Source organism: Chenopodium quinoa, unplaced genomic scaffold (assembly GCF_001683475.1).
Source record: "Chenopodium quinoa cultivar QQ74 unplaced genomic scaffold, ASM168347v1, whole genome shotgun sequence".
NCBI classification, from domain to species: Eukaryota; Viridiplantae; Streptophyta; class Magnoliopsida; order Caryophyllales; family Amaranthaceae; genus Chenopodium; species Chenopodium quinoa.
This window is the reverse complement of record NW_018745324.1, coordinates 2,655,437-2,678,131: the sequence shown is the minus strand read 5'-3', so window position 1 is coordinate 2,678,131 and position 22,695 is coordinate 2,655,437.

The following is a 22,695-nucleotide window of genomic DNA, read 5'->3' as shown; positions in this document are numbered from 1 at the left end:
GCGGACGGTTAAGGTGGGGACGGTTGCATTTGCAAAACTGGGTGAGAGCCTGCGCTAGCTGTTGAGATAATTCATAAACATCTTTGCCTTTGAAGTGGAAGAGATGCCAGGCATCAGCCCGGATCTCGCTGTCCACAAACTTGCCGTGGATCCTAAAAAGAAGCCCATCCGGCAAAAGAAAATAAACCATGGTGAGGAAAGAAGTCAGGCGGCAGCCGCCGAAGTTAAAAAGCTGTTGGATGCCAAGTTCATTCGGCCGTGCAATTTCCCTTAGTGGGTAGCTAACGTTGTGTTAGTAAAAAAACCGAATGTAACTTGGCGCATGTATGTTGATTACACATACCTTAACAAGGCATGTCCAAAAGATAGCTATCCACTGCCTAAGATCGACAGTCTGATCGATTCAACAGCCGGACATGCCCTGATGAGTTTTATGGACGCCTATTCAGGTTTCCATCAGATCCCCCTATGGAAAAAAATCAAGAAAAGACGGCATTCGTCACTGATCAGGGGTTGTTCTATTATACGGTGATGCTGTTTGGTTTAAAGAATGCGCCTACTACTTTCCAACGAATGATTAATACGGTCTTCATTAATCAAAACGGAAGGAATGTAGAGGCGTACATTGATGACATGATAGTCAAATCCAAACAACAGGCGGATCATCTTGCTGATCTCCGGGAAACATTCGCTACACTCAGGTGGCAAAACGTCATGCTAAACCCAAAAAAGTGTGTCTTTGATGTTGAGTCTGGGAAGTTTTCCAGATTTTTGATTGACCAAAGGGGAATAGAGGCCAACCCTGAGAAAATACAGGCGGTAATCGACATGAAGTCGCCCCGTACTGTGAAGGAAATGCAAAAGTTAACAGGTTGTCTGGCGGCCTTGGGGAGATTCCTCAATCGGTCAGGCGACAAGTGTCTCTACTTCTTCCAGGCAATCAAAAAGAAGACCAACTTTGAATGGGGGGACGATGCAGAGGCGTCCTTTCAAAGGCTGAAAACCCATCTGCACTCTTTGCCGAGGCTTGTTAGCCCTTTGCCCAAAGAGAAGCTCTTCATGTATTTAGCCGTCTCTGATCATGCCCTCAGTGCCGTTCTCTTAGCTGAAAGAGACGGCATCCAGCTCCCGATGTATTTCATTAGCCATGTTCTCAGGAACACAGAGCTTCGGTACCCCATGGTTGAAAAATTTGGGCTTGCCCTTTACATGGCCATCAAGAAGCTAAAACCCTACTTCTTGGCCCATGCGGTAGAGGTCTATACTGACCAACCGATCAAGCGGCCACTCACAAACTTGCAGTCTTCTAGACGAATGCTTAAATGGGCGATTGAAATGCAAGGATTAGAAACCACTTACGAACTAAGGAAGGCAATAAAGGGGCAAGCATTCACCGACTTTATTGTTGAAATGACAAGGCCGGTTGCACTGGACAATACTAACCAGGTTTGGAAAGTGTATGTGGACGGGAGCTCCACTGCGAACGGCTGTGGTGCAGGGATTATCTATCAATCTCCTGAGGGAGATAAGTACGAATATGCACTACGGTTCAAGTTCCAGGTCTCTAATAATGAGGCCGAGTATGAGGCCCTACTAGCTGGCATTTAGTATTGCAAGGCGGCAGGGGCAAAGAAAATTGACGCCTGCTCCGATTCTCAACTGGTCGTACTCCAGGTCCATGGAACGTACGAGGCCACTCATCCGGCCATGATAAAATATTTGCAGGCGGTCAAAAGTGAAGTTGGGACACTTGAGGAGTTCCATCTAATTCAGGTGCCTAGATCTTCAAATAATCAGGCGGATGCTCTGTTAAAACTAGCATCATCCGCCTCCTGTGAAACGCCTCAGTCGGTTTTCTTGGAGTTCATGGAAAAGAGAAGTATATCTAATGAAGACCCCATTGGAATTCTCGACCGAAACTCTACCTGGATGGACAACATCCAGGCTTATCTTGCAGACGACACGCTCCCTGATTCACCCCAGGAAGCGGCTGTTCTGAAGAAGAAAGTGGCAAACTTCGAGCTGAGACAAGGAGAACTCTTCAAAACTGGTTTCTTGAAACCCCTGTTGAAGTGTGCTACCCTAGAGAAGGGTAAAGAGGTCCTCGAAGATTTGCATGCGGGTTGCTGCGCCTCCCATATAGGCGGCATGTCTTTAGCTGCCAAGGCCAGACGACTCTATTTCTGGCCTACTCTGGAGTCGGATGCCATGGAAATGGTCAAAAATGTGACAAGTGCCAAAAGTTTGGCAAGCTCATCCATTGTCCGGCTACAGATCTGATGGCCATCCACAGCCCAATACCCTTTGCCAAATGGGGCATGGACATACTTGAGCCTTACACAGCAGCACCAGGCGGCAAGCGCTACATATTGGTAGCTGTGGATTACTTTACCAAGTGGGTAGAGGCGGAGGCGGTCAAAAACATCAAGATAAAAGATGTCATTTCCTTTATCTGGAGGAATATTATCACTCGTTTCGGGGTGCCCATGTCTATGGTTTTTGACAATGGTCCTCAATTTGAGATGCCTCAAGTGAAGACTTGGGTGGGAGACCAAGGGGTCTCAAGCTTCTTTGCATCAGTCGGCCAACCTCAAGCAAACAGCCAGGTCGAAGCCTTCAACAAGCTAATCTCACACGGGATTAATAAGAAAATTGAACGGGCTGGTGGCCTTTAGGCGGATGAATTACCACACGTCCTCTGGTCCATCAGAACGACTACTAAAGGGGCAACTGGAGAAACCCCATTCCTCATGGTGTATGGTGCAGAAGTTGTCCTGCCCATTGAACACTATGAACCTACTCTTCGAGTCATGTTATATGACGAAGAAGTAAACTTGGAGGCCATGCGGCTGGTAATGGACTCACTTCCAGAGCGCAGGGGGCAATGCTGCCTTGCGCCATGAGATTTACCGTCTGAGAATGACACGGGCTTACAACAAAAGAGTACACAAGCATCCTCTCAAAGTGGGGGACTTTGTGTTACGGAAAATGGAGGCAGTCGGATAGGGCAAATGAGCAGGGAAAGCTAACCCCAAATTGGGAAGGCCCCTACCGAATATATGAGGAAGTAAGAGACGACACCTATCGCCTGGAAGAACTAGACGGTAGGCAGCCGCCTAGAGCTTGGAATGTAGATAACTTGAAAAAGTACTATTTCTAAGTACGAATGTAAATACCTCAAATTTTGTCATTTCAAATTTTGTTAATGAGAATATGCCTTCATTTCCCAACTTGTCTTTTTTATTAGCGTCACCTGTACAAAATACAGACGGCCAATGTATTTGGAAAGCGTCTGTCCCAACAACAGACGCCCCAATCTCTCTAAAGGAGCCGACTGCTTTAAAGCAGTCGCTCCTACGAAAATCTTTAAGTTTATGCCAACACTTAATGAATATCTTCTTAATTCTTTAAAAGGCCTAAGGCCAGATAAAATCATTTTAAGGCCAATGGACGGATGTTAATAAATGAATAGAGGCCGAACGGTCACAGTCTGCTCCAACATGAGTATGACCGTCTGCTCCAACATGAGTCAGCTAACCGACGACGTCCACTCGGGCCAATTCGTCGAGGAGAAGAATCTCCCATTTGGGTGGCACATTGCTCTACGAATACATCAAGCGGCCCTACCTAATGCTAAGGCAGCATTCGCAGTCGTTTGATTTAATCGAAAGTTAAATCTAAAAGGCCAGAATTTTCTAACTGTTCCGGCACAGTCGGAAAAGGGTCATTGTTTCATAAGTAGAGGCTATTGAGGCATTAAGCCGAATGTGCCTATTTTTTCTCTGGGGAAAGACAGGTGGAAAATTTTGCTAATCTACAAGTTAAGTTAACTTATGAGGCCTTTGGCCAGATACGCCTGTTTCTGCTCAAACGCAGGATAGGCGGACTATTACTTACGAAAAAAATGAGCTAAAATACTTAGCAGATTAAAAAAGAGACCTGTGGGTCGGATGTGCCTATTCTTTGCTCTTGGGGCAAGACAGGCGGATTATTCTTCTTAATTAAAATTAAGACTAAGTTAAAACTTAGCATCTTATCTCGACGAGGCCTATGGCCGGATGCGCCTTCTTTTAGCTCTTGCGGAAAAACAGGCGAAGGTTTTCTTTTACCAAATTTGCTAAGTCAAGAATTTTGTATTTCGTTTGTGCCAATGGCCGAATGAAAACAATTATTCATTAGCTCTGGATGGTCGTCTGTCGCATGGTTTGGGGCAATCACTATAGTTATTGATAGACTTAAAAACCATGCATACTCTTCTAAGTATCAATAATTTCTAAGTCAATCAATCCACTCAACCGAAACCACTCGACATCCGTCCAGGGGCAAGAACATTCTCATGGTATACAGGTTATAATACTTAGCCAAAAAACATGCAATGAAAAAATTTAAAGAACAACAATATGAATAACTTCAGCCAAACGGCCGAATGATTTTAAATTAAAAAGTCCAATCGCCACTAGACGATTGGTTAAGATTGTTTGCTGGCAAAGCTAGAGAAATTGTTAATTTGCCTGACCCCTCGGCCGGTAAAGATACACATTTACTCGGTACGCAGCCCAGAAGATGAGATAAATGGCCATTCGGCCGTAGAAAGAACTTATAAAAAGCTTAAGGGGCAGGGGAGTTATCAACATTGGCAGCCGCATCATAACCTGTCGGCTGCTCCACATTTTCATCATTCTCCTCGTCCCCCTCCTCGTCCCCAGAAGAGCCTGATCAGGAGCCAACCTCTTTGCCCTTAGCATCAGCCTTGTTCGCCTCCTCTTGAGATTGGCGAAGAAGTTCAGCATTGAAATCCTCGTTTGCTTAATCAAACTTGGATTTCCAGGTGCTATAGTCAGCACCCGGCTGTACCGCCTCCCATGTCATCCGCATGATGGCCTCATAGTCCTCCATCATTTGTTGACAAGGGCCTCCTTCTCCTCCTCATCTCGGCACTTGAACTTGGACTTCAGTTGCTTCTCCTGGTTCGCCAAGCGCAACTCCAGGCGGCCAACCCGCTCCTTGGACCACTCAGCCTCTTTCCTTGCCTCTTGAAGAGGCTGAAGCTTTTCCTTAAGACCTTTAATTTCGGCCTTAAGGTCAATGATTTTGGAGTGAGCCGAATCAAGGTCCTTCTTTACCTGCAGGTTGGCATCCGCCTGGGAATACATCATATCAAGGGTCAGAAGCTCATTTTGAGCAATTTCAAATTGAGCTCGGTCTAAGGTGGACTCAGCTCGAGCTTTAGCGGCTATTACCTCTTTAAACTTCTCCTTGATTGGCCTTCTTAGCCCCTAGATGCGCAGCATAGCCTGAATATGAGAAAAGAGCCAAATGGTCAAGACCAGTCGGATATGTGCTTAAATAATAAGAAAATTAAGCTAAATTTTTACCTCACAGAGGTTCCCCAAGATGGCATCCAAGTTAAGGGTGTCGACTCCTCTTACTGACGCCTTATCCTCTGGGTCAAGCGCCCTCAGCATCTCCTTGGCCATCTGGACGACAGTCGGCCTTTGCACAGGAGCTGCAAAATTAAAGTTAGTCAAAGAATTTCTAAGAAACTATCTTGATGTAGAAATTCAATGAAGACGCGGTTTATACCGTCCGACTGAACCTCCTCCTCCTTCCCGTGACGCCTCTTCTCTCCTGCTGAGCCGACAGAAGTACTGGGTTGCTTCAAGCCACCCTTCGATGCCTGAGTAGCATCCGGTTTACTAACCTCCCTGTCCGCTTCGAGAGTAGAGCCGTCCCCTTTCTTGGGCTTGTGAGCAATGTGCTTCCGGTTCTTGCCGGATGCACTCACATCACAAGCCCCAGTTTTCTGGATTTTGGGTTGGGATTGCTTGGAGGGAAAGGGCCTGGTGGAACCACTCTACATGAGCAAAAAGAAAGGCGTCAGAAAAACAGGCGGGCAAAAATTAACCTTTGTTGAAAAATATACTAAGTGTTATAAACAGCTACCTTAGGAGTCCCGACTGTTTTCTGCTCGTCACTCGCTCGATTAAGGACGTTCGAGCGATATTTTGCTGCAGAAACAGCAGCCGGCTTCCTTGTTGCCGAGACCTTTTCCATAGCTTTTTCTGCACCAAAAGTAGAAGTTAGACTTTATAAACAAACATTGAAAAGCAATTTAAAGGTTTCATAAAATCAGACGACCGACTACCTCTCGGCATTTCAGAGCTTAGCCCACAAGCGGCCAAGAACACCTCATCTTCCAGCCACTTGTAAAGGGGTATGTAGCTCTGGGGGACGACTATTTTCTCCCCCTGCTCATTTGTCCGAACGGACACTTTGAACAAATCCCGGTCAAAAATTTCCTTCTTGGCCCGCCTAGGGAGAGGGGGTAAGGCACTCTTGCCAGCCAGGAGGGGCGGATCCTTGTTCCACCTATTGTATTTCTGGTTCAGTCGACTATCAGAGGAATGGACTATGTAGAACTTTGTTCTCCAGTCCTTCCACTTGTTCTCCTTGGCGACTGCCATCATGTACCCCTTGTAGGTGGACAAGGTGTACCAGCCTTCGCCGCCCTTAGCAGGCGCTCGGCTGAGATAACGCATGTGGGCGAATGCCTCAAAGCTGGGATCTACCTCCAGCATTTCACATACGGCAACGTACCCGATAATATTAATCCATGAATTCAGGACAAGTTGTCAGATACCGAGTTGGTATCCGTCCAGTATTTTCTCCACGCCGGATGGAGAGGGAGGCGTAGACCAGCCTAGAGGACCGCCTCGTAGCAGCCGAATGCTTGGTCCTTATAACTGGCCAAGGTCGCCAAGGTTATCGTATCATCCTTGTTGGGAACGGACAAGGAAAAGCCAAGACCCATTACGGTCTTGCGCTTGAAATTGGCAAGACCGGATGTCTTAGAAGTCTGCTTGCTTTGTGGGACATGGTGATAGTAGGGGGAGCGTTCCAAGCGCCTAGAAGCACTCGACTCCGCCCAGCCTTGCCCCTTTTCCACTGACAAGGATTCCCTTGCAGTGCTTATCTTTGCTCGGGCGTCCTATAAAGTAACGGAGACATTTTTAGAAGATGACGAGGCTGAATCGTCATCAGAGCCCTCCCAGAGCTAGGGGACTGCCGGCTGGGGACAACAGGGTCCTCCCCTAGACTCTCCTCCGACGCCTGTTCCGAAGGCTCGGCCTGGTATTGACTGTCGGCTTCCCGTAGTATAGTATCACTTGGGGTGCCTCTTGAAGAACGGGAAGAATAATAAGTTGGAGTTTGGGGAAGGTCAGAGGAAGGGTTAGGGGGGTGCTCAGAAATTTCACTAGCAGGCACCCTAATGGAGCCATCAAAGTTGACAGTCTCACTGTCCGAATGGTAAAAGGAACCATCCGCCCTATATCTCCTCGTTGTTTGCTTTGTTCTGGCCATCGTGTCCTGCAGATGCACAGACACTGTCGGATTTAGAGATGTACTTAAAGGAAAGTTCTCGAACGAGCATTCGACACTCCTAGTTCTAGATTCAGCTGTCCTCGGTGACCGGCTGATTGCTAACCTAGGTCATGCCGTGTGCATTTGGGAAACCATTTTATAAAGAAAAATGCAAGAAAGAATAAGTAAAAGAAGAGAGCAGGCGTTTACCTTAGAAGAAGGTATTACGAGACGCCTGGTTTGCTGAAACAGACGGACAGAAAGCCGACCGTCGGATGCTTGACAAGTTTAGGTCTTTGAGAGTCTTTGAAAGTCAAAAGTCCAGAGATTCTCCAAGATTCGCAAAGGTGTGGAAACAAAAGGGGAGTCAAACCCTCCTATTTATAGAAAGGGTAAACCCTAAATTTTCCCCCCAAAATGTAATTTAAAAATCCGGCTAGTTAGATGATGACACCTGTCACAGGTGTCATGTGCAATGCACGTGACCCTTGTGATGGGCAAATGATTTGGGTATTTTTATACCCAACCAGGTGGCCCAATCGGAAGCCGCCACGTGTCATTAGAAGGGGTGCCATCTGGACCTTTGAGGTGGTGACACGTGGGAGGCAGACATTCCCCCGTTCTGAGATGATTGATGATCCACCATGGACCATTAAGAGGGCGACACGTGTCACCCTAAGAGATGCCCAAAATCCTTTTGGGCTCAGTGACACGCGTCACTCAGGCATTGCTTATGGAATGGCGGCCTTCAAGGGCCCAAACCTTGAGGCGCCGTTTTACGGTGTGACCTAATCCCTAGGTCACCAGATCCTAGGGAGGGCACACTTTTCAAAAAGACCCTATAAATAGGGATAGTTCCTACATTTATGACTGGAATACACTGAATACGAGACAACACGTCACTTTCACATTTATAGAGATGTCGTTTTCGAGAAAAAGACGGCACCTTACATGAGCTTGGAATCCAGGCAGATAACTTTATTTCCGCAAGTTTTACTCCGAATACTTACTAACTTAATCTTCGGAGGCGGACCACCGACCATCCGGCGGTCCGTTTGCTTTGGAGGTAAAGGCGCCCTTTGCTGAATCCAGTCTTAGTGTTGTAACTCTCCCAAGGGACAAAAACCCCCGAAACAGGGATGATTTTCGAATCGTTAAACCCTAAGTTTTGAATTTGGGGGTTTACGATTTGGTCCTTTATTCTTGAAATTGCTTGTTCCATATTGTTATACTATATTTAAGGAGTGTTTTGAAACAAATTTCATGAAAAATGGTAATGTATTGGACCTTATATGAGCATTTCTTTGTTCAAGTTTGTTCTTGCTCTTTTTTCTTTGAATTTTGGTCTAATCTATTGCTTTTTCTTGATCATTTTAGTTACATTTGCTGATTATGAAGTAGATTGGTAATGGAACCAGTATTACTTTCATAATTCATTTTTTGCGAATTTTGAATTGTTGAAAAATAGCGCGAAGCATACTCTTAGCTTATTTTTGCCATGTTTAAACCTAAAAATTGTTTGGTGGACGATAATCATGTTTGTATTACTGTTATTCGTCTAAGAGTAGTTGATTCTTTTAGATTTTGAAATATAATCCTTTGAATTCTTAGTTGAAACTGGTATAGAATGGCTTTTGTGGGTGTTAGAAGCCCCCATCATACTGAGTTTAACTACAAGTATCGTAGCCCCCAAGTTATGGGTGGCATTCGATTTTCGTGTTTTGCCCTATCGGCAGCCGTTATGCTACCGAAATGGGTCTAGAATACATATATTAGCTTAGTTTAGAAAAGAAACTAAACTAGTAAAGAAACTTTATCCATCATAGCATGGACTCGCCTCCATTTGTCGATGTTGAGAAGATTCTAATGGTTCCTGACGAGGCGGACCCATCCTCGAGAGGAGGTTCAGGAGCGACGCGTCGTAGTCGATCGACGTTTCCCAGGAGGATGGGGTTTGGGAGGCTCCTCCCAACTGGGACCCAAGGGTCTTTAAGTGGGACCCAAACCATCATGTCTCGATCAGAGGGTGGCGCGGTATCGTGAGTTATTTGCGCCTTTGTTTTTATATTTTCCTTTTTTTTTCTCCTTTTTAAACCATAACCGTTTTTTTATTATACTTTTTTTATTTTTTTGATTTTTTTTAGAGTGAGCCTAGCATGCGTCTATAAGACTCTAGTGACCAGCGAGCTTGTTTTGCGAGTTTGTCCGAGGTGGCAAAGGAGATTGTGGAGCTGTCGGGGATTAGCTCCCAGATGGCGGCTCTTCGGGATTTATCGAGTCAGCCTGCTTTGTCATCTTTCCTCCGTGGATTGCTGGAGTTTTGGTGGGATTCCACCAACACATCCACTTTCCATGGGGAGAGATGACAATTACCCCTTTTTATTTCTTTATGATTACGAGTTTTCTTTTTGGAGGCGAGCTCGTAGCCATAGATATTGTTAAGGGGTTAGACAAGAGACTGCGCGACCTTGTGTGGGACCATCTCGCAGCGGCCCTTCACGTGTACGCGCAATCTTGTCCGTACTCAGTTCTTGCCGACGAGTTGTCGGGTGACGAACTTGATCGGTAGTTTACATCTGAGCAGCTGGCTCGAATATACATTGCACACGTTCTTTCCGTCACTATCTTGAGTGATCGAGGAGAAGGTTTCACTATTGGGTTACTTATTTGCCTCTATGATTTGGGGCAAGTAGGTAACCTGAGTTGGGTAGAGGTGTCGTATGCCTGTATGCTTACAGCTATGGGCAAGACGACCAGGGTGATGGATTCCACGGCAGCTACTGAGGTGCCTCAGATCTTCCTTGCGTGGCACGGTCGTAACCTTGAGGTATGTACTTTAAGCTTCTTTCAATTATTATTTTTCTTTGAATTATTATTTAGGCTTGGGGATACACATACCTGCCTTTCTTAGCCCCCAAGATGCTTAGGGCTTCTCTTTTCCTATCGACCATTGATTGGTCACGATTAAGAAGAGACGAGCTACTTCAGCCGACAACTTTCGCCAGAGGATCCTTTCGGCGACTCGTGCGTCGGTGAGTATTCCAACTACATGTGCATCTTTTGATTTTTTTTATTATTTATTTTCTGATGATTTTTCATGTGGTTGTGTATATAGATCGATCTCCGTCCTTTGAGTTTGATTGTAGGAGTTCTTGAGGCTGTCCAGGCTGGCATGATTCGTTGCCATTTCCGGGCCCTTTATCAGGGACTTCCAGTCTTCCAGAGGACAAACGCTTGGTTTTTAGGCGAGCGTGTTCTCTGGCCGTATGCATTTGAGGAGCCCAGGGTTCTTGTCTTGTGGATCCCCTGATCCGGATGTTACGTCTGGATTTTTTGTCTACCGAAGATCGAGCTCAAGCGATCCTAGGTTATCCAGCGGAGTAGCTGGTGCTGCCGGATGCATCGTATCCGACTTTCATTGCATCCAGGATGACTCCTTTCCCAGATTTTGTTCCGGTTAGTACTTTAACTCTCTTTTGTTATTTATATTTATTTTTTCGGAACCTTGACCCTTTTATTGTATATTTTTTTATCGGGTTGAGCTAAGTGGTTGGGTGCATCCTACAGCCGGAGATCACGTATAGCGATACCGTTGGGTCGGTAATTCTTGAGATCCTTCAGCAGCGGAGGATGAGGAGGGGATACCATTTGTTCCTGAGACAATTGAGTCGGTATGTTCCTTATGCATATATATATATATATATATATATATATATATATATATATATATATATATATATATATATATATATATATATATATATATATATATATATATATATATATATATATATATATATATATATATATATATATATATATATATATATTGTCATATACATTTTTTGCTAACTGTCCTTGTATTTTGGAATAGGTTTCGCGAGAGACCGTGAACGGCATGTTGAGGTCTTTGCGCCGTTTTCCGAGCTGCTTATAGGAGAGGTCTCATCACCTTGTCATGTCGTGATCATCGGATGGTCGCGGTAAGTCTAGTATATATTTATTTTCTTTTAACGAAGTTATCACACATTTTATGTATTAATCTTCGTTCGGATTTTGCTGGATGTGCAACACCCGTCTGGGAGTCGCCGAGCATTCTGACCTCCTTTGTACACACTTTTTTTTATTAGGAAACAAATGTATATTTTTTTTATACATATGACACGTTTTTTGTATATATATGTCACTTTATTTTGTTTCCATGTGTACATTTTTTAATTTTTTTTTATATAAAAATTTGCAAAAAAATTCCGAGGAAGGGAAGGGTTCCCGACTTACCCCCTTCGAAAAAATAACAAAAAATTAACAAAGGAAGGAAAATAGGAAAAAGAAAGGAAATAAAGGAAAGAATAAAATTAAAAAGTACAGGAAAATAAAAAAGAAAATAAGAAAAATTGGAAAAATATCAAGGAAAAGGACACAAGGTGTGGGGAATAATTTTCAAGCGTTAACTCATAGCTTGAACCCCACTGTGATCATACACTTAAGTACGGTGGCGTCCAAAAGGGAAGAATATAGAGCAAAAGAGTCGCCAACAAGTTTAAGAAACTTGTAAACCGTTCACAGGGTGAAGGTTACACCCCTTAACGATCCAAGAGATCGTCAACTCCATAAGGTCTAGAACCGAATAAGGGTTCGGGGATGAAGGTACAAATTCAACCTAAAAGAGATTGAACCTGCCCTAATAATAGGCCTCTACTTTATTCTGATCGTATTCATGTGCGCTTTCTAATTAACATGCAATCAATAGGATTAACCCTAAACCTATTTATTTATGTTGGTTGAATATTAATGCACAAAAAGAATTATTATTGGCGATCACATGAATTATAATCACATTAACCCTAAACAAGATTAGTAATTATCTTATATAAGCGTGATTACAAGTATAAATTCCCTTTAAACATGCATAAAAGGTGTGATCAAGCAATAAATAATAAAATATTAAGCAACATAATAATAATCAAAATAATAATCATAATAACAATAATAATTATAATAATCATAATAATAATTATAATAATATTCATGTTAAATGATAATAAAAAATAGCAAGATCCTAAGCATGATACTAACAAGATTAATAACAAACCCTAGCATATCACTAAGCAATAAAAATCAAAGCTTTAGCCCTAACATGATATTAACATGAATAAATATTAGAAAGAACATAGGAAGCATCATAAAAATCATATTTAATATTAAATCTACCTTAGACATGATACTAGGAATATCATAATAACAAATTAAACATGATTTCTATAACATAACATCAATAAAAACCATTAAAATACTTACTTTGATGCCTCGTACCTCTTTCTAATAACAAAATACACACGTTAGTAACTTCAAGGAAAATAATAAAATCAAAACAATTAAACTAAATAATTGAAAGAGAGATTTGGGACCAAACCCTCAGAAATTAAACCTTTCACGTCTAAGGAAAAGGAAACTTTGAATATGGCTAGGTGTTTCTAGATCTAATGAATGCGGAATTTTGTATGTCAAAACCAAGTTTAGAAAAAAGAGATGGAGAGAGAGATGGTGAATGATTAGAGAATTCGAGAATTGATTATTGCGAATGAAAAATGGTTCTAGGTGTATGAAAACGGAGTTTTTAATACGTTATTTATTGAGAAAATCAGCTAAAAGGATAAAATTAACAAAACAGAGTCCTGGCGCACAGAAAAACGAACCCGCGCCAACGCTGGCTGTTGGCGCCAAGCGCCAACACTAGCGCCAAGCGTAGCGCCAGGCGCTACAGCTGGCGTTTGGCGCTGATTTTAGAATTTCACGCATTTTCTAAAATCAGATAAAAATTGCCGTACAGGAGGATAAAATCGTATTTTCCTCAAAAATGCTCTTTGATTTTAATTAAAACTCTGAAAAGCCAACAAAAGTCAATTTATCAATGCTAATTGAATTAGGAATGAAAAGAACCTTCTAGAAGAATTTAGAAGACTAAAACCATTCCTAATTGCATTAGGAATGATAAATCATATTAGGCCCTCCCCTAGATCATTGGGCCGCATATAAGGCTCAAACCGGGCCCAGTTTAGTAAATTGGCCATAACTTCCTCAATATTCATCGGAATTGGGCTTATAATATATTGTTAGAAAGCTCTTTTCAAGCCTTATCCAACTACACTAATATTGGACCCATATCATGGACCAACCAAACTGGATTGGCTGTTTTCTTAAAAATAAGTTTTCAAAAACAGAGAGAAGAGAAAATAAATTAAAACTGTCCGCAACACTAAACATTCCACACTTTCGCTTCATTCGATTATGATTCGACGTGAAAGATACTCATCATCGGGTTTGGTTTTGGGGAGACACAAATGGGTGTCTAAAGAAGCCCCCACTTTGACAGAGTTTGGAGAAACGCAAGTTTCGAAAACAAAAGTCAAAGTATCGATAGGGACGGAGAATGATTGAGAACGTTCTGCGATCCTAAATCACTCTTGTAACGTCTATACCTGCAAACTAGTATTAGTTAAACAGATAAAAGAGTTAAGAAACGCGTATCTTGCACCGTCGAGCACACGTCTCTGAAAGTAACCGATTGTTACCGTATCCTTGTTTTGATGACCTCCTACAAGCTAGAGAATTCCATCCCGCTTGAAAACTGCTATGCCTGTAACTGCTTCCAATATAGAAGACTGCATCGCTTGAAACGATCCTCCTCCGCTATGATAATATTCCACGTCTAAGGGAATACTATCGAAGATTTCTTCTCTTGAAACAATCCTCATCCGCATTGATAATATTCCACGTCCAAGGGAATACTATCGAAGATTGCTTCGCTTGAAACAATCCTCATCCGCATTGATAATATTCCACGTCCAAGGGAATACTATCGAAGATTATTTCTCTTGAAACAACCTCCTCCCGCATTATGACCATCTTCCAGGTCTAAGGGAACACAGTCGAAGACAACTTCGCTTGAAATTACCTTCAGTTGTTTGTGACAACTCTCCACAAGCCAGGGAATGCTGCCGAAGATTTCCTTGCTTGAAGCTATCCTCATTTGTTGCGATAATTTTCCAAAGAGAATTACCGAAGACCTCCGCTTATCGATCTTTAAAAACCCGCTTGAACTTTGCTCCCGCTATGCCTGTACTCGGTGCTTCTGTTGCTTTGAACCTCTATGTCGGTGCCTTTTGCGAATGAACCACTATGTCGGTGCCTTTTGTCAATTAGCCAATGCTTAGGCGCTTTAAGCTAAGTGAGACGATCTTTCATCAGGTCGATCACTTTATGCAATCAAGCCGATTACTAAAAAATCATGTCAAATTGCTTAGAGGGGCTAACTGGCGTACCAAGGAACCCAAAATATATTGCAAAAAGGTAGAACAACCTCACCGAGTGGGAAGCTGAGTGTTCTGGCGCCGCGAGGTTGTTGAGCAAGGGAGAGAGAGCTGGTCCCCCCTTGGCGATCTTGCATGATCCTTAGGCGATGATATGCAGAGGAGCTACTGCCGTTGTTAGTTCCAGTTCCTGTACCGGCTGAGGATGTGGCGGTACAATTTTTAGCTCTTATCTTTCGTTAAGTAGCCCCCAAGTAAAGCTCCACATACTTGATTTTTCTTTATCAGGACGATGCTGCTGAGTTCATGCCACCCCGTATGTCTATCCATTACCAGGGGACATATGGGCCGATTGGGGAGATGATTCCTCCGGCCGCGCTTCATAGAGCGGTCGATTCCTCGCCACCAGACTCGAGTAAGCTTAGTTATTCGCAATTTTTGTCCATATATATTATGCATGTTTACTGACTTATTTCTTTGACAGTTCTCGCGCGAGGTGGTTTGTACCTGTGCTTTTTATTATTTATTTGACTTTATATAGAACTTTGCCTTTTAGTTAAACTCATTTTTTTAGACATATTTTGTTTATACATACTATTATGAGTTTATCATGTTTGCTATTATTATTATCATGTGCATCTTTGTGTGTGCAAGAAAAGTGTGACAAACAATTTTGCGCAAAAATTCCGTCATTATTATTATTAATGGAGGGTATCCGACTCTCTCCCCCAAAAAGGAAAATGAAAAAAGGAAAAATCAAATAAAATCTTGGGTTTATAAAAACTTGGAAATTAACCTAAATAAAATCAAAATAAGAATAATATAATTAATATAATAGTTATATAAATTAAAAAAGAATAAAAAGATGTTTAAGAAAAAAGATAAAGAAGACGTAAAGTCATTAGCAGACTCGGATTAAGGTAAAAACGCGGTTTTAGAAAGCGCGGATGACGTGGCAGATTGGCGCCAGCTGGCGCCACGCAATTGGGTGTAGCGCCAGGCGCTACACTTGGCGTGTGGCGCCAAGCCTTGGCGTCTGGCGCCAATCGCGGCTTGTGACGCCTATTAGCGCTGTCTCCGTATTTTACCCCGATTAAAACTGCTCGTAAATCGTGCATAAATAGCCCCCTTCCCAGCCGATTCTTTTCATAATTTCAGCAAATAAAATAATTCTTGGCCTTAGAAAAATAATATCATGTCTCTAGTCACCAAAACTTTCACCCAATACACCCATGAATGGTGTCGATCTCTTAATGCTAAAGACAGAAAAGAATTAGATTTGTTTCACTTGGGGGGAATTTATGGCATCAAAGGGGTAGATATTGACTTAGATTTCATTCATACCGCTCTAGAATATTGGAATGTCGACAGTCATTGCTTTAGAATAGGGTATGATGAGATTAGCCCTTTGCTAGAGGAATTTGGTGCTATTTTAGGTTTCCCTTAAATAGACCTCATAGTAATCCCTAGAGTAGATGCATATTATTACAAGGATTTTGAGCGCTTCTTTAACTTAAAAGAAAGGGATTTATCAAAAATAGTAGATGGCAACATAGTTAATTTGAAAGAATTTGCACGCCATTAATTTGATAAACCTCTTTCTGAATCTTTTCATATTTATAGAAGAAGGGCTTTCTTATTTTGCATGCTTAATCAATTTTTTCTTAGTAGTGGTAAAAAATAATGAAGGTCAATCAATCATAACCACCGTAATAGAAAAAATTGAATCAGGAAGAAATCCAATGCCATTGATAGCTGGAGAGACTATGATTAGTCTTGATGAATTGAAAAGGAAACCAAAAGCACATTTTTGCAGCTCTCCAATTTTATTACAGGTAGAAAAATAATATTTTTAATTACAGAAATCAAAAAATATATTTTTGTATTGTAATAATAATTTAATTGCATTGTAATTTTTTACAGATGTGGCTAATGGAAAGGCTAGAATTAATTAGCCCTCCGGACAACATTGAGAAGTACACTCCAAATTTCTTCGTGAGGAGGAAGAAACGCTTCCCTAAAATTGGGCGCCATGAGTGGAGAAAGGTCTTCGAATCTCGCAATTTTGCTATCAAGTGGGTCGTTCCATGGTGGAAAATAGAAAGGATGGTTGGTGTCAACAAGCAACCTTTCTTCCGTCTTCCAAGTTTGTCTCGTATGACTTTATATTATCCCTGCAGGGTAAAAAGACAATACGGCGTGATTCAGAATATTCCTTCCGGGGATCTTCGTCCTCCCCTATAAATACCCTGTTTCCCAGGAAGTAGACAAATTTGATGTTTATTGGAGTGCCAGACCTCTATGGGAAGTAATTACCCTAAAGGTTCCTCCTTCCTTGCCTAATGATGTGAAGAAGTGGTTGCTGAAGAAACCTTCGAAGGATTCGAAGAAAGATCAGGGTAAAACTGATGTGAAGAGTCGTCTAGGTGATAGGGTGATTCCTGCCAAGGAACGTTTAGGTGGAAGAGTTGAATTCAAAACACCTGCAATGCCTAAGAAGAAAAGTACTACCAAAGATAAGGGAAAAAGGAAAGCTAACACCACAGAGAAAAAAGCTTGGGTAGAAAAGAAGCATGGAGTCCTAGCTGAAGGGGAAACTATCTACTCTAAGATTGAATTTAGGTCCTCTAAAGGATGCCTACTAGCTAAGGTTAAGGATGAGGAGGAGCAAGCACACAAAAATTGGAAAAGGGCTAGGAAAGAAAAGAAAGATTAGGAGCATTGCTTAATTTCAAATTATTAGACTTAGTTTATATTTTTCATTTAAAGTTAATTTTTTTTCAGCTTTATTAAAATTCCATCAATAATGTAATTTTATTTTATTAATGAAATTTCAGCTTTTAATTTAATTATTTACTTTAAATTTATTTTATTAAAGCAATGAAAACAGAAAAAAATTAATTTTCCCGAAATTCTTCGAGTATGGAAGTCGAAAATTTTCCGAAAAACACCGAAATTTGCCCAGAATTTGTATGTGAATTGGCGCCGCTTATTTGCAACTGGCGCCTGCCAGAGCAGTCTGGCGCCAGGCGCCAGTGCCGTCGGCTGGTGCTGATGGTCGTTGGCTGGCGCTAGAGCTTTCTCTACGACGCTGATATTTCGCCGATCTTCTGTCGAATTTTTCATTAATTCTGGGACGCGAGAATGTCGAAAAATAAAGTGGTCGCATCCGTAAAGGGTTGCCTACATATTCTTTCTTAAGGAATCAGGCCAAACGTAGCTCTCTTGAGTATCCTACTCAAGTAATTGTGTGTAGTATTTCTTAAGTTGGTCAAGATTTGTCATGTTTGAGAACTCATTGCCATCCATATCAGTTAATTTTGCTGCACCTCTTGACAAGATTGTTTTGACAATGTAGGGTCCAGACCAATTAGGTCTAAATTTTCCCCTTGGATCTAAAACATTTTTCCTTAGTGCTTTTAACACCAAGTCTCCTACTTTAATGTTTCTTGTCTTGACCTTCTTATTAAAATTCCTAGCCATGCGAGTTTGATAACACTGAGTGTAATGCAGAGCTTCTAGTCATTTCTCATCGAGTAGGATTAATTCTTCATATCTTGCCCTAATCCTTTCAACTTCATCGAGTTTACTCTCTAATGCAATGCGTAGAGATGGTATTTCTAGTTCAACAGGTTGTACGACATCCATTCCATATACCAAGGAAGATGGCGTATTTTCTGTGTATGTGCGAATTAACGTGGGTAACCCCACAATGCAAAGTGAAGTTTGTCAGGCCAATCCCTATAATTGTCCGTCATTTTGTCGATGATAACCTTTAGGTTTTTATTAGCTGCCTTGACTGCTTCATTTGCTTGAGGCCTATAAGGGGAATAATGATGATGTTGAATGCCGTATTTTTGTAGCAATTCTTCACATTCGGCTTGAAAGTGAGTTTCATTGTCACTTATCATTTCATGTGGGACTCCGTATCGACAAATAATATTTCTCTCGATAAAGAGTGCTACATGCTTTGCAGTGAGTTTAGCGTATGATTGCGCTTCGACCCACTTTGTGAAGTAATTAATCGCTACTAAGGTATATTCATGGCCACCTGTTCCTGGGGGAGTGATTTTGCCGATGATGTCGATTCCCCATGTAGAGAATGGCTATGGCGATGTGTAGGTGTAGAGCAAGGATGGAGGGACATGTTGTAAATTGGCATAAATTTGGCACTTAGGGCATCTTTTTACATATTGATGGCAATCCCTATTCATTGTAGTCCAATAATATCCTTCTCGCGTTATTTTTTTGACTAACATTTTGCCATTTATATGAGTGCCACAGATTCCTTCGTGGACTATTCTCATTGCTCTTTGTGCATCCTTTCTTCCTACACATAAGAGAGCTCGACCCTTAGGTACCCTTTTATGTAGCTCGTTGTCTATGAGTACATATGGGGAAGCCAAAAGCCTTAATGCTCGTTTTGCTCTTTTGTCAGCATGAAGAGGGTATTCTCCTTTGGTGACGTAATTGAGTATATCCGTGTACCACGGTTCTTCTTCTTCTTCTTCTTTGTCTTCGTCTTGGACTACTTCGTCGTCTTCTATAGCCTGGATGTATGCTGGTTTGTGCCTTTTTCTATAGTTAGAGGAATTTGCTCGATTTCCGTGGGAATCCTGACCATTGAGGCTAGTCTTGCCAAGGCGTCAGCAAATTCATTTTCTTCCCTAGGTAGATATGTGTATTCTAATTTCTCTAACTGATCGGGAAGAGTTTCCAGATAGGTTTGGTAAGGGGATAGACTTTCGCTCCTTACTTTCCACCTTTTAGATATCTGATTGATAATCAAAGAATAGTCTCCGAATATCCTTAACTTTTATACTCCTAATGCCAAAGCTGTTTCAAGGCCTACCACGCATGCTTCATATTTAGCGGCATTGTTGGTAACGTCGAAATTAAACTTTATGGAGATTGGAACATGCTCTTCTTTATGTGATACTAGTAATACTCCAACACCACATCCCTTTTGGTTCGAGGCTCCGTCGAAGTATAAGGTCCAAGTATCATCTTCGGTAACCATTAGGTCTTCGTCTAGAAATTCGTTATCTTGTATTGGCGTCGAGTCTTTTATTGGGAAGTTTGCTAGAAAGTCTGACACCACAAATCCTTTGATAGCTTTTTGTGGCATGAACCTTACATCAAACTGGGCTAGATTGACTATCCATCTTGATATGCGTCCATTGAGTGTAGATTTCTCAAATAGATACTTGAGTGGATCTAATCGGGAGACTACGAAGACGGAGGCACAACTTCTCGAGTGGAGTATAGCGTGCTTCGTATTCGAGCATCTTCTTGATTAGATAGTAGATTTCATTCTCTTTGCCTTCTACTTCTTGTGCTAGCATAACTCCCATTGTCTCTTTGGTAACCGTCAAATATAACCTAAGAGGTATTCCAGGAAGTGCTGGTGCTAATACGGGAGGATTTTCGAGATAGGATTTGATCTTTTCATAGGCTTTTTTACACTCATCATCCCATATTACTGGTGCATTCTTCTTGAGCTTTTTGAAGATTGGTTCACATATTGTCGTCAATTTTGATATGAACCTACTTATGTATTGCAACTGGCCGATAAATCCTCGAATCTGTTTCTCAGTTTTGGGCGGTGGGATTGACATGATTGCTTTGATCTTGGTTGGGTCTATCTCTATTCCTCGAGAGCTTATGACATAACCCAAAAGCTTGCCTGAGGTAACTCCAAAAGCGCACTTAGATGGATTCAACCTCATATTATATTTTCTTAACCTTTCGAAAAATTTCCTTAAGGCTACTTGATGGCCTGGACGGTCTTTTGATTTCACAATCATATCGTCGACATATACCTCGACTTCTTTATGCATCATGTCATGGAGTAAGGCAGTTGCTGCACGTTGGTAAGTAGCACCAACGTTTTTCAACCCGAATGGAATTACCGTGTAGCTATAAGTGCCCCATGGTGTTATAAAAGTTGTTTTCTCCATGTCTTCTTCTGCCATGAGAATCTGGTTGTAACCTGCGTACCCATCCATGAATGAGAGAAGCGCGTTATTTGCCGTGTTATCTACCAGAATATCGATGTGTGGCAAAGGGAAGTCGTCCTTTAGACATGCCTTATTTAGATCTTGATAGTTGACACACATTCTTACCCTTCCGTCTTTCTTCGGAACAGGGACGACGTTGGCGACCCATTCAAGGTATTTGGATACCTTGATGAAACCTGCAGTTATTTGTTTTTGAACTTCATCTTTTATTTTAAGAGCTACGTCGGGTTTCATTCGACGTAACTTTTGTTTTACGGGTTTCATTCTTGGAATTAGTGGTATAGTGTCTTGAGCTATTTCTCTATTAATGCCTGGCATATCTTTGTATGACCAAGCAAATACATCGATAAATTCTTTAACTAAGTTAATTAAATCGGTTCTTTCTTGTTTATTCAGTGTTAATCCGATTTTAACCTCTCTTTTATAGGTCGAATCATTTGAGATATCTACCGTTTCAGTTTCTTCAATTACCGGTGTTTTCTTTTCGATTGTTTCCATTGCTTTAATAATTTCTTTGTCTTTTTCATCGTTAGTTAAGCAATGCTCGTCATCTTGGGTTTGAGAAGAACAAAAGAAATAAGGAGAAGGAGAAATATTATTATACTCTGAGATCATTACATCAAAGAGTGATATGTCCTCAGGGACTTAATCACTAACTATTCTAGGATAAGGTGCTACTACTAAAAACGTAGATGACTCTATAGGAAGAGACTCCGACTCAGACTCTGACTCAGACGACTCTACAAACATTGGTCCTTGCCCTGTCGTGATGGATATCTTCCTTCCACTTGGAGTAGTCACCTTGATAGTCTTGCGCCACCCTTGTAGTTATCCTTCAGCTGGAGTGATTAGCTTCGAGGGATCGAAGCTTTTGCATTGTAGGACTGTTTGAATGAGCAAGGAGTTATCTTCTCTATAAGTTGGCTCATCCTTTTGTCGCCCAAATAGTAATCCCATAATGTTAAAGTCAAAGCATGGGGGTGCTTTCTCCTTCTAGACAGGAGTTAGGATTTCATCTATGAAGTAACAATCCGAGAAAATGTCAAATCCCGGTTGTCTTATACCGTTTACGACAAATGGCTCAGGAAATTCATGGCATGGATAGTCCTCTCCTTCTTTTATAAATTGACCATTAAGTGTAAGAGGGTACTGATCCATTGGGATTGATTACTTTTGAGTGTGAGCGTCTCTATGTGCCTTTGATTTTTCCTGGGCTCGCTTGAGATCTTTCTGAGTCGGTTCGAAACCAAGTCCGAAAGTGTCTAACTTAGGGAGGCCTGGTGACTCAAGAGATTTTGCCATTCCTTTCTTCTTTCCTAGGGTCATCCCAGGAAAATGTCCTTGTTTCTTCAGCATAGTATTTATAATCATATTGGAATGGGGGTCATGGCAAAGAGGGGTCCTTTCATCCTCCTGGATTAAGGAGACTTCTTCGTTAAAGCCCCATAAATCTTCATCATCCTCATCGTGCTCCACATTAATGATTGGTTTTTCTATAGACTTGATCCTCATAGGCGTAGCATCGATGGTGATAGGAATTCCCCCAACTATAGCTTTTACTTCTTGGTGGAGAGATGAGGGGACGACCTTTAGGTCATGAAGCCAAGGGCGTCCCAACAGCAAATTAAACGAAGCTCTAATGTCTACTACTTGGAAAGTAGTAGCATGTTCTATTGCTCCCGCCGTTACATTTAGGGTAATTTTACCAAGAGCTTGACGACGAGTGTTGTCATAGGTACTTATTCCTTGTGTAGACGGAGTTAAATCTTCGTCATTTATGCCTGGCATCCTTGCAGTTCTAAGTGGACAGACGTTGATGGCCGATCCATTGTCTACGAGAGTCATAGGGACATTCATTATCTTGCAAACTACTGTGAGGTTTAATGCCTTGTAGTGTTTGTCACCTTCTGGAGGTAAATCCTTTTCAGAAAAGGTGATCAAATTAATTGGACTAGGAAGATCACTTGTGAGGAAGTTTGCTAATCCCTCAGGGGTAGTGTCAT